Genomic DNA, 12,807 nt, shown 5'->3' with positions numbered 1-12,807 from the left:
GAATACGTTATTGCCTTTCATTTAAACCCTCTTCTAAAGTTGTAATGGGGATTAGTGGAGTCACATGCAGAACTGTGGTGAAAAATGACACAGACAATAAGTAGGAGAGGACAATTATTGACCTCCCCATTTTATAAAATGGGAGTTGGAACACGGGGAGGTAAATAGACCAAGAACACACAAAGAAATTTCTGACAGACCTCTAATTAAAACTAAATTGTTCCTGACATAAATGCAAGAATATCCTACTGCAATCCAGTGAACAAAGCTTGTGTGGTACACCCTTTGCTAGAAGCTTGGAAAAATCCTGTGAAGTAACCAAAACCATAAAGGCCCTGCAGCAAAAGTATGTATATAGATATTTTAATATTTTCCTCTAAACTTCTATTAGAATCTGAAGGATAGCCATAATGCAAACTTAGGCCTAGCCTTACATGTCAGACAGGAAACTGCTTTTCCTTTGAATTTTTTCCCTTGAATTTTTGTTTTGATACAAATTGGGTTTGGACCCAGTAGAAGTACAGGAATTTGCTGGTATTTCAGGTTCCAAGGATGCCACCGCTTTCTCATTGCTGCTGCAACTGCCTTCCCCCTTGTTGGTTACAGCAGGGTTCTTCTGTGCTTTAAGAGAGCAGTGTTCCGGCTGCTGCGTTCTAGCGAGAGACCCTTGCAGAGAAAAGGGGGAATGAGCTCTAGTGACGTGGTCATCAGGTTGCCAGCAAAAATCTTGTTGATCTGACGGAGATCAGCAGTCTTTCATGTTAATTCTGCCTTGTGTAACCTGATCTTTGCACTCGGGAAGGTGAAATATAATTAGCTGTGGTATAAATATTTTGTGAAATCTCCAGGAAGAAACCCAAAAGCTTGGTAAATAAAGTTGTGGATAAGGAGAAGATAGTGTCAGTTCTCTGGCTTTTGCGAGACTCAGATTCATGCAGATCTTAAAGTCCTGTATAGGGGTTAACATGTCAGTTAAGTTTGGGATTTGTATAGTTTTACTTTCAAGTGATGAAGGCAGCTGCTGATTATACAGTTGAGACATAATTTTAAGACATGCGTGTTTGGTTCTTGTCAATTTATTTTTATGTTTTTTAATTTTAAAATGGTATTTCCTTGGTATCTTTAAGTTGATGGCATAAACGTTAAAGAACAAGAAGTCTGAGACTCGACCCACCTCTCAAGTATGGAAGCAACATGGTAATAAATAAGTAAGCTTCTATTGCCATTAACTGTTTGGTACCCGTAGCTGTTGTGTTACCACAGATTTCATGAAAAACACCTGCACGTGTATAGGTATAGGCTTATAGAAATGGTTATAGATGAAATGACCTTAAATGTCTGAATTTCTTTCTGGGATGTTCACCTTTGTTCTGTTGTCAGCCTGGCATTTGCTCAAAAGTGGGAGCATTTCAGGTTACAACTGAGGTACATTGTGCTATTGTTGGAATAATCTTGCCTTGGGTTATTCATTTTGCTTTGTCCACACCTTTTTTATCTCTTTCCTTATTGCCTTGGTTTTATTTTTGGTGTCTGGGCATAAAGGTTATCCCACTGCTAATGGTAGCTACAATGGTATTGACAAATCTGGGCTCTGCTGAATTGATGACGTCTCTCCTGGCTTTTGTAAGTTTAGCTTGTAACTTAAGGCATAATTGAACTGAACAGCCTGACACTAACTGCTTTGCCAAAACTAAACCCCAAAATAGACACTTCTTTCAAATGCTTCTTTCGAGGTGAACCTTTCTTTTACTTGTCAAACCCGTATAGGATTTTTTTGGTATTGCTTGAAAGTCAGCAGCTTCATATTATTTGGGATCAAAGTGTTTCTACCACAAGTTCTTTCTGTAACATTTTAGATAGCAGGACTGACATTTCCATTGTTAATAAATGAAGTAGAATTGCATGGAAAAGGAGACTAGTGCAGGAAGTGCTTCACAGTTGGCATAACACGGTCTTCTTATATATCTGCTTTACCAGCTAACTGTGAGTTCAAGATGATGAAGTCCTGAATTTTTAGCAGTTCTCATGATTTTTTCCCAATAGAGTCGTCATATCTCTGTAAGGAGAGAGATCGAGGTTTCATTGCAAGAGGTGACGGACCTGAAGACTGTGCTGCTCTCTGTGCTTTTTTGGGTAGAGATAGAGTAAGTTTGTATACTGGCTTTGGAGAGCAAAAAGCAAAAGTCTGAGAGAAAAAAGTCTTTGAAAGCAAAAGTCTGAGAGAAGAGATTGCAAGAGCACTTAAAGGTTCTTATTAGTCTGTGATAAATATCAAAGATAGAGCGAAAATATCTGTGGTCTTGAGGAAACTTTCTTATAGAATTTATTTCCTAACATTTTGTATCACTTCATCAGCAAAAGGGTAGCCTGCTGAACACGTGTCCTGATAGTTACGGTATCTAAGATGGAGTACTGCAAAAATGCTGGCGTCTTCAGAATTTTATAATTTTCCTTTGAAAAAAAAAAAAAAAGGGGGAGAGGGGATGAGAGAAGAATCATTAGCAAGCATGTTTTTAACAAGCATGTTTTGAAATACAGTTTGCTAGATATACCTAGATACCTTTGTAATAGGAAGTTCAGGTAATGCTAGGAAAAGATCAATTCTCATAACGCTTCCTATGCAAGTGTAAATACTAGGATCTTGATTCCTTAAAGAATGTAAGTGTTTAGCTTCAGGCGAGTAAAATGATATACCTTATAAAAATAAAGATGGCATAAGCATTTGTGTTATATTTAATCACCTATATTTGGAACTTGTTTGAAATTTTGCATTAAATCCCTATGCCTAGAGTATGACATTTCAGTGTAGTGGAAATTGCTGAAGATGATATTCGGGTTTTGTGGGCAACCATGGGTTTGGTGCACTTACGCTTTGAATCAACAGAAAGCAGTAGTGCTTTAGTGCAGCAGTGCTAACACTACATCCTATAAGAAAATAGTGCAGCATACTGTGCCATCAATCTATGGACAAAGCAAAAATACAGTGTAGCATAAAATCAGAAAAATATCAATCTTTTATCACCTAGTTTTCTTATAATACCAAACAGTAAGTGTGGAGCACCTGGTCAGTGGCTCAATTTTGAAAAGCTGTATTTCAATTCTGTTCAAAAAAGCACCACATTGTATTTTGTCGTGCTTGGAAAATGAGGATTGTCTAGGGGATCCATTAGCACTCTTTTCTCTTGCATGTTCTAGTGTATATCCATATATTAAATTATCTGTAGTTATTTGATAGCAAACCTAAATTTCTTTTATTTCTTTGCTACAGTATAAATATTTGTCTAATGATTCACCAGCTAAACATGCCAACAGTACACAAGGACCTGAAAAAGAACTAGCAAAGTTACATTTTCAGAAAGTAACACTAAGGATTTGTCTAAAAAAGGCCCAAATCTAAACCTTCAAGATGAAGTTTATGATAAAATTATAGTCTGGGCTAACTTTACAACCCATCCAGGTATCAATTTTAGCACTTAAATTCTTTTTCTTGCTTTGTTCAAGGTATTGATTACCATGGTGCAAATTATTACTATATCTTCTCTATAAGAAGTATGTGTCTATGGCTGTTTGTGGTTGCTTTCTACTTGTTAAGATTGCTAAATCTCTTCTACCCCACAATCCTCAGAGACATAATGGACACATATCTTGGGGTAGAAATGACACAGAACCGATGCGCAAGTCCCTGTGCTTCCTTCCTCCTGTGTGATAGGAGAAATGGATGTGACCTTTGGATTTCAGCTCAATGTCATACATTAGATGTTTGGAAGTTCATGCTCTCCCTGTTCTTCTCTAGGAACAACATATAGTGTAGGCTTTAGGAGGAAAATCTTTGTCTATTTTGCAGATTCTTTTTTCCTACAGATGTAGTCAGTGAATGTGCATATAAGTGAACTTGCATTGCCAAAGTGAGGTGAAATTTGCTTGTACCCTGGACTTTTCACTGAAGTTTGCCATCAATAATTTTAACCTTAGATTACGGGGTTTCTTTTAGTTCTTTGTGATGACTGTTTTAAAAATTGAAAACAATTTCTAGGTGGGAGTCAAGTCTCCAGACTGTTGCCTGTCTCCTCTATGCCTTGTGCACCACCTAGTGGGTTCTTTTAATTTCCCTCCAAAGATCCATCCTTTTACAGGTCCATGAAATGCAGTATTTGCTTGTTTCCACAAAGATAACTCACACACCAGTTACTTCATCTAGTAACAAAATATGTCTTAATTCATACCTTTCTGTTTAACTTCCAGTTGTGTTTAGCAACATGATAAAGAGTTCTTAGTTTAACATATGGAATCAATAATTATTAGTGGCAATCTAGTTTAACTTTAGCCTTCACCAATTTAGAGTGCTTTCAAAAGTCCTAAGTCCAGTTTGCATGAAACCATGTGAAAAGAACCCACTAGGACTTGGCAGTGAAGGTGTTTTTCTTAGTTTCAACTAAGTCATGATGGCGGCAATGTGCTGGACCCCTGAGGCCTTCCCTTTCTCCCGAAGCCATAGTGCTGGCAGTGTCCTCCTTCTCCCCCCAACTTTATATGCTGAGCATGACATCACATGGCATGGAATATCCCTTTGGTATGTTGGGGTCAGCTGTCCTGGCTGTGTCTCCGCACTCCCAGCCTACTCGCTGGCAGGGTGGTGTGAGGAGAAGAAAAGGCCTTGATTGCTTAGCAACAACCAAATACACCAGTGTCCTGTCAACACCACTCCCATCCATCCCATCCATTATTAATGTATTAGAAACCATACCTCTGTCTTCCCTTGTTCCTTAATTAGTGAGCTGTAAAAGCAAGTCTTCTGGACTTCATAAACCGCTGGTAGTCAATTCCGTAAGTGAAAATAAGTCAGCATATAGACATGCTGACAAGAAGACCTTCTCTGCTGGGTAAGAAATAAAGAATTTGTATTATTAAAAGTAGTATTTTTTATCATTTTATAATTAATTGCTTCTATTTAATATACTTATTTGCATAAATAATATATAATTCAGGTAAGATTTTATTTATACCTATTATTTCTATATTGTTAATTAAAAATGAAATATTTAAATATTATAAATTAAATACGATTTTGAACAAACGTTTTTATAAAGTGAAAGTAGTTGGAAATACCACTTAGTATTTAATGAATGAAAATACATGCGATTCCCTGTAATGGCTGCTGCAGCTCACTGGGTTTACATCACTGCCGCAAAACATGAAACAACGAAGCAGCGGTCTTTAAGAGTGCGTGCCTGTGTGGGTTTTATACAAAATCATTCACACAGCTGCAGATGAAGAAGAAAATGATCACATTTACTTACATGGTATAGTTCTGTGATTCAGTGGGGATGCTGAACTCTGTTGGAAACACTCACTAACTTTAATTATTTTGCTTAATTTGTTTCTAAATATCCTCAGACCGCTTTAAAAATAGCAGCTGGATCAATTTCTGGAAGAGAATATCAGTTTGAAGTCTTTTAAATATGAAAGTGAGCACAGATATTTATAGCTTAACAGCGAGTTTTAAAGATCCTTCCTCAGTAGTATTATCTGAAGCAAATCTCAAACATGTTATGGTAGGTGTAATTCATATAGGGTGGCCCGACTGTGATGCTTTTATTCCCATCGTAACTGTAGACAGCAGTCAAAATGTATTTAACTGTTGACCGTGACCTCTCACCCAAGTAAGCATATTTAAATACGCTAGCTTTTACCTGATGCTTGCTTATTTAGTGAAGTTTTGTACATAACTAATTCAGATTTGCTCAGCACCGATGAGGGTATTAGAATGAGAAAACACAAATCCGCTGACTGTAAATTTAGGAATAAATTGTGTGGAGAAGTAAGCTGTGTATCATACTGTGCTTTTTTAAGCCTGGCGATCTAGGTAACTGAGTAAAACAAGCAATAAGTTTAGTTTACCTGACTGCATCTATCCACTTCCCTATTTGTCTTGTGTCATTGTATCATGAAAATGGGGAAAGCCTGGAATGCCTGCATAAATAGTACATTTTGCTATGATAGTTTCATCCCTGTCTGTATTCTGGAGTCAAGCTAGGATCACAGTAAATCCATACCAGCTGCTGAGGCATTATTCTATAATGGTAATGGCTAATACATCTCATCAGACATTGGAAACAAGAGATGCACTTGCTAATGAGTGTGTACAAGGGGAACTCTTGTGTAAACTCAAAGCGCCTGTTTAGTATCCAGTCAATCTGCTTTCATTCTTCTATTTTTCTCAGAAAAATCTGATTTCTCCTTCTCTTGTGGATATAAAAATAAAAAATTGTGAACAAATGTTGTTATAAAGTAAATTAAAGGACTTGGGAATACCACTTAATATTTAATTAAACATTGTTTGCTAACTCAATTATAACCTTGTGACATGAAAAATGCCTTAAGCAATTGTGTATGCTACTGCTAATGTCATTATAAACATCAGTGATGGGAATCACGCTCATTTTTTAATCTCCTAATTTTGGATATAGAAAAAATTTGAATTTGCTATCTTGTATAAGTATTTTCCAACAAAGGTAGTAACTGTTGTACTTTGGATACTTTTACTCTAGTTGGCTTTTGTATTAAAGAATAGGATACATGCCTTTGGTTTTTCCTATGAAATAGTGTTTAGATTGTTTTCACACAGCGGAAGGCTTCAGTGCAGTCCACCTAATAAAAATGTCTGAATGGAAATTCTAATGACACTTTTTCCTTCAGGAAGACTCCTTTTTTGGATTGTGGCTAATGGTTTTCAATGTTTGGAAAAACCAGTAGTGGAATATCAAGCGTTCTTCAAAAATCTAACTACTTTTTACCTCAGAAAAGACTGAGCTTTTGGGGAAGAAGTTGAAGAAATATAAACTTATCTTATATTCTAGCCTCCCCCTTGGACAAGACTTTGACTTTTTTGGAAAACAAAGTTGTGCAATAAATTATCATCCTCACATCTAGATGCAAGTGTGATGTGACACAGTTCTCTGTGTGTGTGATATATGGTCTGTGTATTGTTCTAGTCAAGCCTGTGCCTCCAAATCAGAAGACAGTTTATGAAACTGATTGGTTAAAAGAAATTATACAGATTCCAGTCTATAGGGCCTTGAAGTGTTTTACAAACTAAGCTAAGTACTTCTCAGATGCATCACTTCAGTAAATGGCAACTGCCCATTCTAGCAACAGAGCTGCGATAAGAAAATAGCTTTAAAATAGAAAAATGGAATTTGATTGACAATTAGTATTGCCAGGAGAAGACTGAAGATAAGAGTACGTTTAACTATATTGAAATTTAAGTTAAATACTCTATAGTTGTATAGTTGGTGGACATGTATGAAGTATTTGGTTATGATCAAGAAAAATGTTACAGAATCTTTTGGCATGAAATTCCAAGAATTTCTCTATGATTCATCCAGAAAATGGATGTTTGAATATCGTAGGAAATGATCTAGTTCTTTCAGAACTGCGAAATCACCAACAGATAACAAATGAAAATATTAGCTTGAAGGAATGGCTTCAACGCTGTGATAAACTTGAGGAGCCTTTAAAAACATGGCAGTCACAGGTACACTTTAAGTTTTAAGCATAAATGAAACAGACAAATAAGAAGCATACTTTTTCTTCTCAGCAGCCATGTTTGACTGTTTGAAAAATTTAAGTTTGTCCGGTGTTGTGACACAGCGGTGACTTACTTTCTCTTCCAGTTCTATTCAGTACTACGAAGCTGTGTGTCGCTCTGCATCTCTCCGTGTGTATTCACGTTGCTGACAAGACCCCTGCAGTGTTAGAATGACTTGGGGACAAAAGGCATACTTGTTTACTCTGGCTAAAGATGTGCCTAATGTTGTGAAAACCAATTTGTTCTATCTCTCAGTAGGTAGGTAAGTGGTAGAATGATTAGAGACAGCCAGGGCGGTCGTATGAAAAGTTGGAAATATTGAGGTGAGAGAGTGGGACAGAGAGGCTTTGGGGAGGAAGAGGACAGATTTTTAGCAAAGCTTTAGCAAAGCTGTTGGTTTTAAAAGGGACAAGAATGCACACTCAGCATTCAGAAAGATGTGCTATCAGTGTTGTTACCAACATTTTTCTCTGCTTTTTTCTGCAAATAAGTGACAAGGAAGCATGGGTGGGATTCTGGGGAAGAATAGCTCGCCCCAGAAGCTGGCACTGGAGCCTGGGGCAGGCATTTAGGCACGGCAGCTGTCAGAAGCGGGCAGCGGACTGTATTTTGGGACTGTGGCTGGAGACCCAGAGACGCACCAGCTCTTGGCATCTTTACAGAGGTTCTAAAAAGGATATCCAACAGGTGATTCATCCGTCAGATCTTTCAAAGTGTCGGCTTTGAAACAGAAGGTTTGCTTCCTCCATAACTTTCTTACATCCCTGCTACACCTTTGTTCACTGAGTTGATTACGGGGCTTTTCTTGGCTAGTTGGAATCTTACTCAACATCTGTCTCTGCAGATGTTCTGCTGTTGGTTTGTGCATGGTGAAACCGTCCTCTGCTCTGGTAGGATGAGGAGAGGGGACACGGGGGCAGAAACTTCCTGCTCTGCTTCATGGCCTCTCCTTAGGCCAGAAGGTGGGAATAAAGTAAGCTGTAACAACCAGAGGAGACCACAGCCTTGTTTACTGCAGCATTGTTTCTAGATTTAAACCTGTGTAAAGACAGTATTTTAAGGCCAAGTATAATCCCTGTAGTTCTGGGATAGATCGAATCTAAAGAAACAGGATTTTTCCATGGAAGGTAGGTACTTTCTAAACTCATGTGAAGTGATTCTTGGAGGGTTTTTCCCAATAGAGGCTTCTGTCAAGGAGATTGTAGATCAAGTGTTTTGCAAAACAAATCAGCACAAATTCTTACTGTGTTTCGTATTTCAGCTGGAAATAGGTTCTCCTTTTGTATCCGCCTGTTGACGATCAACAGGCCAACTAGAATTGGGCTGTGTGCTGCAGCAGTATAGCTAATCAGGTGCTGCGTATGCCTGTCAACAACATGAGATTGATGTCCTCATTGAGATGTGAATGATCCAGACCTATGCATTTATTTTGAAAGCAGTGGTTAGAGGGGACAGTGTTGTACTGCTCAGTAGAAACACATCCTGCAGTAGAGGATTTGCATAAACCTCTCCCCCTCCCCCATATTTTCGTTTAGCAGTAGCAGATAAGGACATGGGGGCTGCCGCTGGGTCCTGCGGCAGGGAGGGAGGCCAGGCCAGGCCGAGCAGGTGGGCTGCCAAGCAAAGTGCGCGGAGGAGGTGTCTGATGCTGCTGACTGACTTGTTGACGTTGTGAAGGAGTATGGATGTACTCCAAAATACTCAAATAAGTATAAAGTCAGTTTTTTCTCAGATTTTAAAAGAAAGCTGGTTCAATCAGAGCAAAATCTTTTCAGTACTCCGATTACCTACATAAAAAGTAGAGATAACCTGGTAGCGTGCGTAGGCAAAGCTTCCACTGACATTTTGTAACAGCTCTCACAGGACTGTGCAGCTCATTTGATAAAGTAAATACCATTCTCCCATGTGCCAGCACATCTGTCCTTGTGATTTAAAAAAAAACCAAACCCCTTAACTCTCTAATTGTTTGTACATTTCCATTCTCACTGGTGCATCCAGCAGTAGTTACAAATTATCCAATTCTTGTGTTGCAGGAGTTCTGTCTTTTCAGAAAAACTAGTTTGTTTTGTATGTTAGACAAGCTCTTAAGCCTCTTACGCTTTCTAGCCTTTCAGCAACTTTATGCTGATTCAAACCAGTAACAGACACTTTTTGTGACAAGTTTGTAAGTTCTTATTGAAACATCTCACTTTATTCCATCAAAAGGTTAACTTCAGGCACCTACAGATGGTCTTTCTCTGTTAAGTTCATAGTCCTCAGACTGCTTCTTCTCTAACTTCACTGTGAGTGTCTTTTTCTGCTCCCCTTTTCTCTGAAGTTTCCACTACTTGGCGTATTTTTGTTTTGGTTCTTGTCCTCCTACCCCTTATTTACTCCATTCAAACTAATCACAACTTTCTATAAGTACATCACATTTACCAATCCAGGAGTAAAGCACAATAGGAATATAGCATTTAGCTTTTGGCATCTGCCTTAGTCTCACCAGGAGTGAAAATGTGATGATTGAATGAATGGTCCGCTGCAGTCAATAAATATCACAGCTTTACATTGGAATAGCTTTGGATGAGGCTTTAGCAAAGCTCTACAGAACGCATCTAGCCTTCTCTCTCATTGATGGTAGTTACACAGAATCTGCTTTAAGTCAGGTCAATACTTACCTCTCAGCTTCTGGGATAAAAAAACCCCAAACACCCAAAACCTAAGCCAGTTAACCGATACAAGCATTAGGCCTCTTTCAACACTTCAGTAACTTGGCTTCTCCAAATGCCACAGGAATCTGCCCCTCAAAACTGTGGTTCTAGGACAGGGACCTTGCACAAAGCCAAGCAGTTCTTCTGCATCTGTGCAGTACTCGATACTGCAAAATACTGCTTATTATCTGACAACACAAACATTGCTTCCTATCTTGCCTCTTAAAGGCTGTTAGTCCCTGCTCATACCCTGCTCTAGCCACTTGTGAAACCAGAAGGAACTCCAGGCTTATCTTCACTGTAAAGGCTTGTAGTCAGCATCTCCTGCAGGAGTAATGACAATTTGTTCAACTTCTAATGGCAAGGCTGGTATACGATGAGCTTTGATAGGTACCTACCAAGATCTGTGATGCTCATCTAGCATTTAGAAGGGTGTAGCATTCTCGTAACTACTCTGCAGATCTGAGGCTAATTCACTACAAAGAGGTAGTGAAGCTATGTAGGGAAAAAATCAGGAGGGCCAAAGCCCAGCTAGAACTAAACCTGGCTTCTGTTGTCAAGGACAACAAAAAAAGTTTCTATAAATATATTAGCAATAAGAAGAGGACTAATCTCTGTCCTCTAGTAGATGGGGCCGGCAACATAGTGACCAAGGATGAGGAAAAGGCTGAGGTACTTAATGCCGTCTTTGCCTCAGTCTTCAGCAGTAGGACCAGTTGTTCCCTGAGCACCCAGACCCCTGAACTAGAAGACAGGGATGGGGAGCAGAATGAAGCCCCCGTAATCCAAAGGGAAACGGTGAGGGACCTGCTTCAGCACCTGGAGGTGCACAGATCTATGGGGCCGGATGGGATCCACCCAAGGGTATTGAAAGAGCTGGCGGAGGTGCTCGCCAGGCCACTTGGTATCATTTATGAGCAGTCCTGGACAACCGGGGAGGTCCCAGCTGACTGGAGGTTAGCAAATGTGACACCCATCCACAAGAAGGGCCAGAAGGGGGATCCAGGGAACTACAGGCCAGTCAGTCTGACCTCGGTGCCTGGGAAGGTCATGGAACAGATCCTCCTCAGTGCCATTACACGGCACATGCAGGAGAACCGGGTGATCAGGCCCAGTCAGCATGGGTTCGTGAAGGGCAGGTCATGCCTATCAAACCTAATATCCTTCTATGATAAGGTGACCCACTTAGTGGCTGAGGGAAAAGCTGTGGATGTTATCTACTTGGATTTTTGCAAAGCTTTCGACACTGTTTCCCACAGCATTCTCCTGGAGAAACTGGCTGCTCATGGCCTGGACAGGTGTACTCTTTGCTGGGTAAAAAACTGGCTGGATAGCCGTGCCCAGAGAGTGGTGGTGAATGGAGTTAAGTCTAGTTGGTGTCCGGTCACAAGTGGTGTCCCCCAGGGCTCAGTGCTAGGGCTGGTTCTCTTTAATATCTTTATCAATGATCTGGATGAAGGGATTGAATGCACCCTCAGTAAGTTCGCAGATGACACTAAACTGGGCGGGCGTGTTGATCTGCTTGAGGGTAGGTTGGCTCTGCAGAGGGATCTGGACAGGCTGGACCAATGGTATGAGGTTCAACAAGGCCAAGTGCCGGATCCTGCACTTGGGTCATAACAACCCCATGCAGCGCTACAGGATTGGGGCAGAGTGGCTGGAAAGCTGCCCGGCAGAAATGGACCTGGGGGTGCTGGTCGACAGCCGGCTGAATATGAGCCAGCAGTGTGCCCAGGTGGGCAAGAAGGCCAACAGCATCCTGGCCTGTGTCAGGAATAGTGTGGTGAGCCGGACTAGGGAAGTGATCGTCCCCCTGTACTCGGCACTGGTGAGGCCCCACCTCAAGTACTGCGTTCAGTTTTGGGCCCCTCGCTACAAGAGGGACATTGAGGTGTTGGAGCGTGTCCAGAGAAGGGCTACAAAGCTGGTGAGGGGTCTGGAGGACAAACCTTATGAAGAACGACTGAGGGAGCTGGGGTTGTTTAGCCTGGAGAAGAGGAGGCTGAGGGGAGACCTTATCACCCTCTACAACTACCTGAAAGGAGGTTGTAGAGAGATGGGGGCTGACCTCTTCTCCCTGGTGACAAGTGATAGGACGAGAGGGAACGGGTTCAAGTTACGTCAGGGAAGGTTTAGATTGGATATTAGGAAACATTTTTTCACTGAAAGGGTTATTAAACATTGGAATAGGCTGCCCAGGGAGGTGGTGGATTCACCATCCCTGGAGGTGTTTAAAAAAAGGGTAGATGGGGCACTTAGGGACATGGTTTAGAAGTGGCTTTTGTCAGGGTAGGTTAAAGGTTGGACTTGATGATCTTAAAGGTCCCTTCCAACCTCAGCAATTCTATGATTCTATGATTCTGTGTTCAAAGTTCAAGTTCCTTTGCTGTTTCTTCAATATTCCCTCTGTAGGGAGGAGCAAGACAAATAGCAAAAGATTCTGCAGGCAGCCATGTCACTAATCCATATGGCCTAACAATCTCCGCTGTGCCAGAAAAGAGACTGCACAGTTTAGTATGTTCAGTACTT

Source organism: Rissa tridactyla, chromosome 2, assembly GCF_028500815.1.
Source record: "Rissa tridactyla isolate bRisTri1 chromosome 2, bRisTri1.patW.cur.20221130, whole genome shotgun sequence".
Lineage (NCBI taxonomy): Eukaryota > Metazoa > Chordata > Aves > Charadriiformes > Laridae > Rissa > Rissa tridactyla.
Note: the sequence above shows the minus strand (reverse complement) of the source record.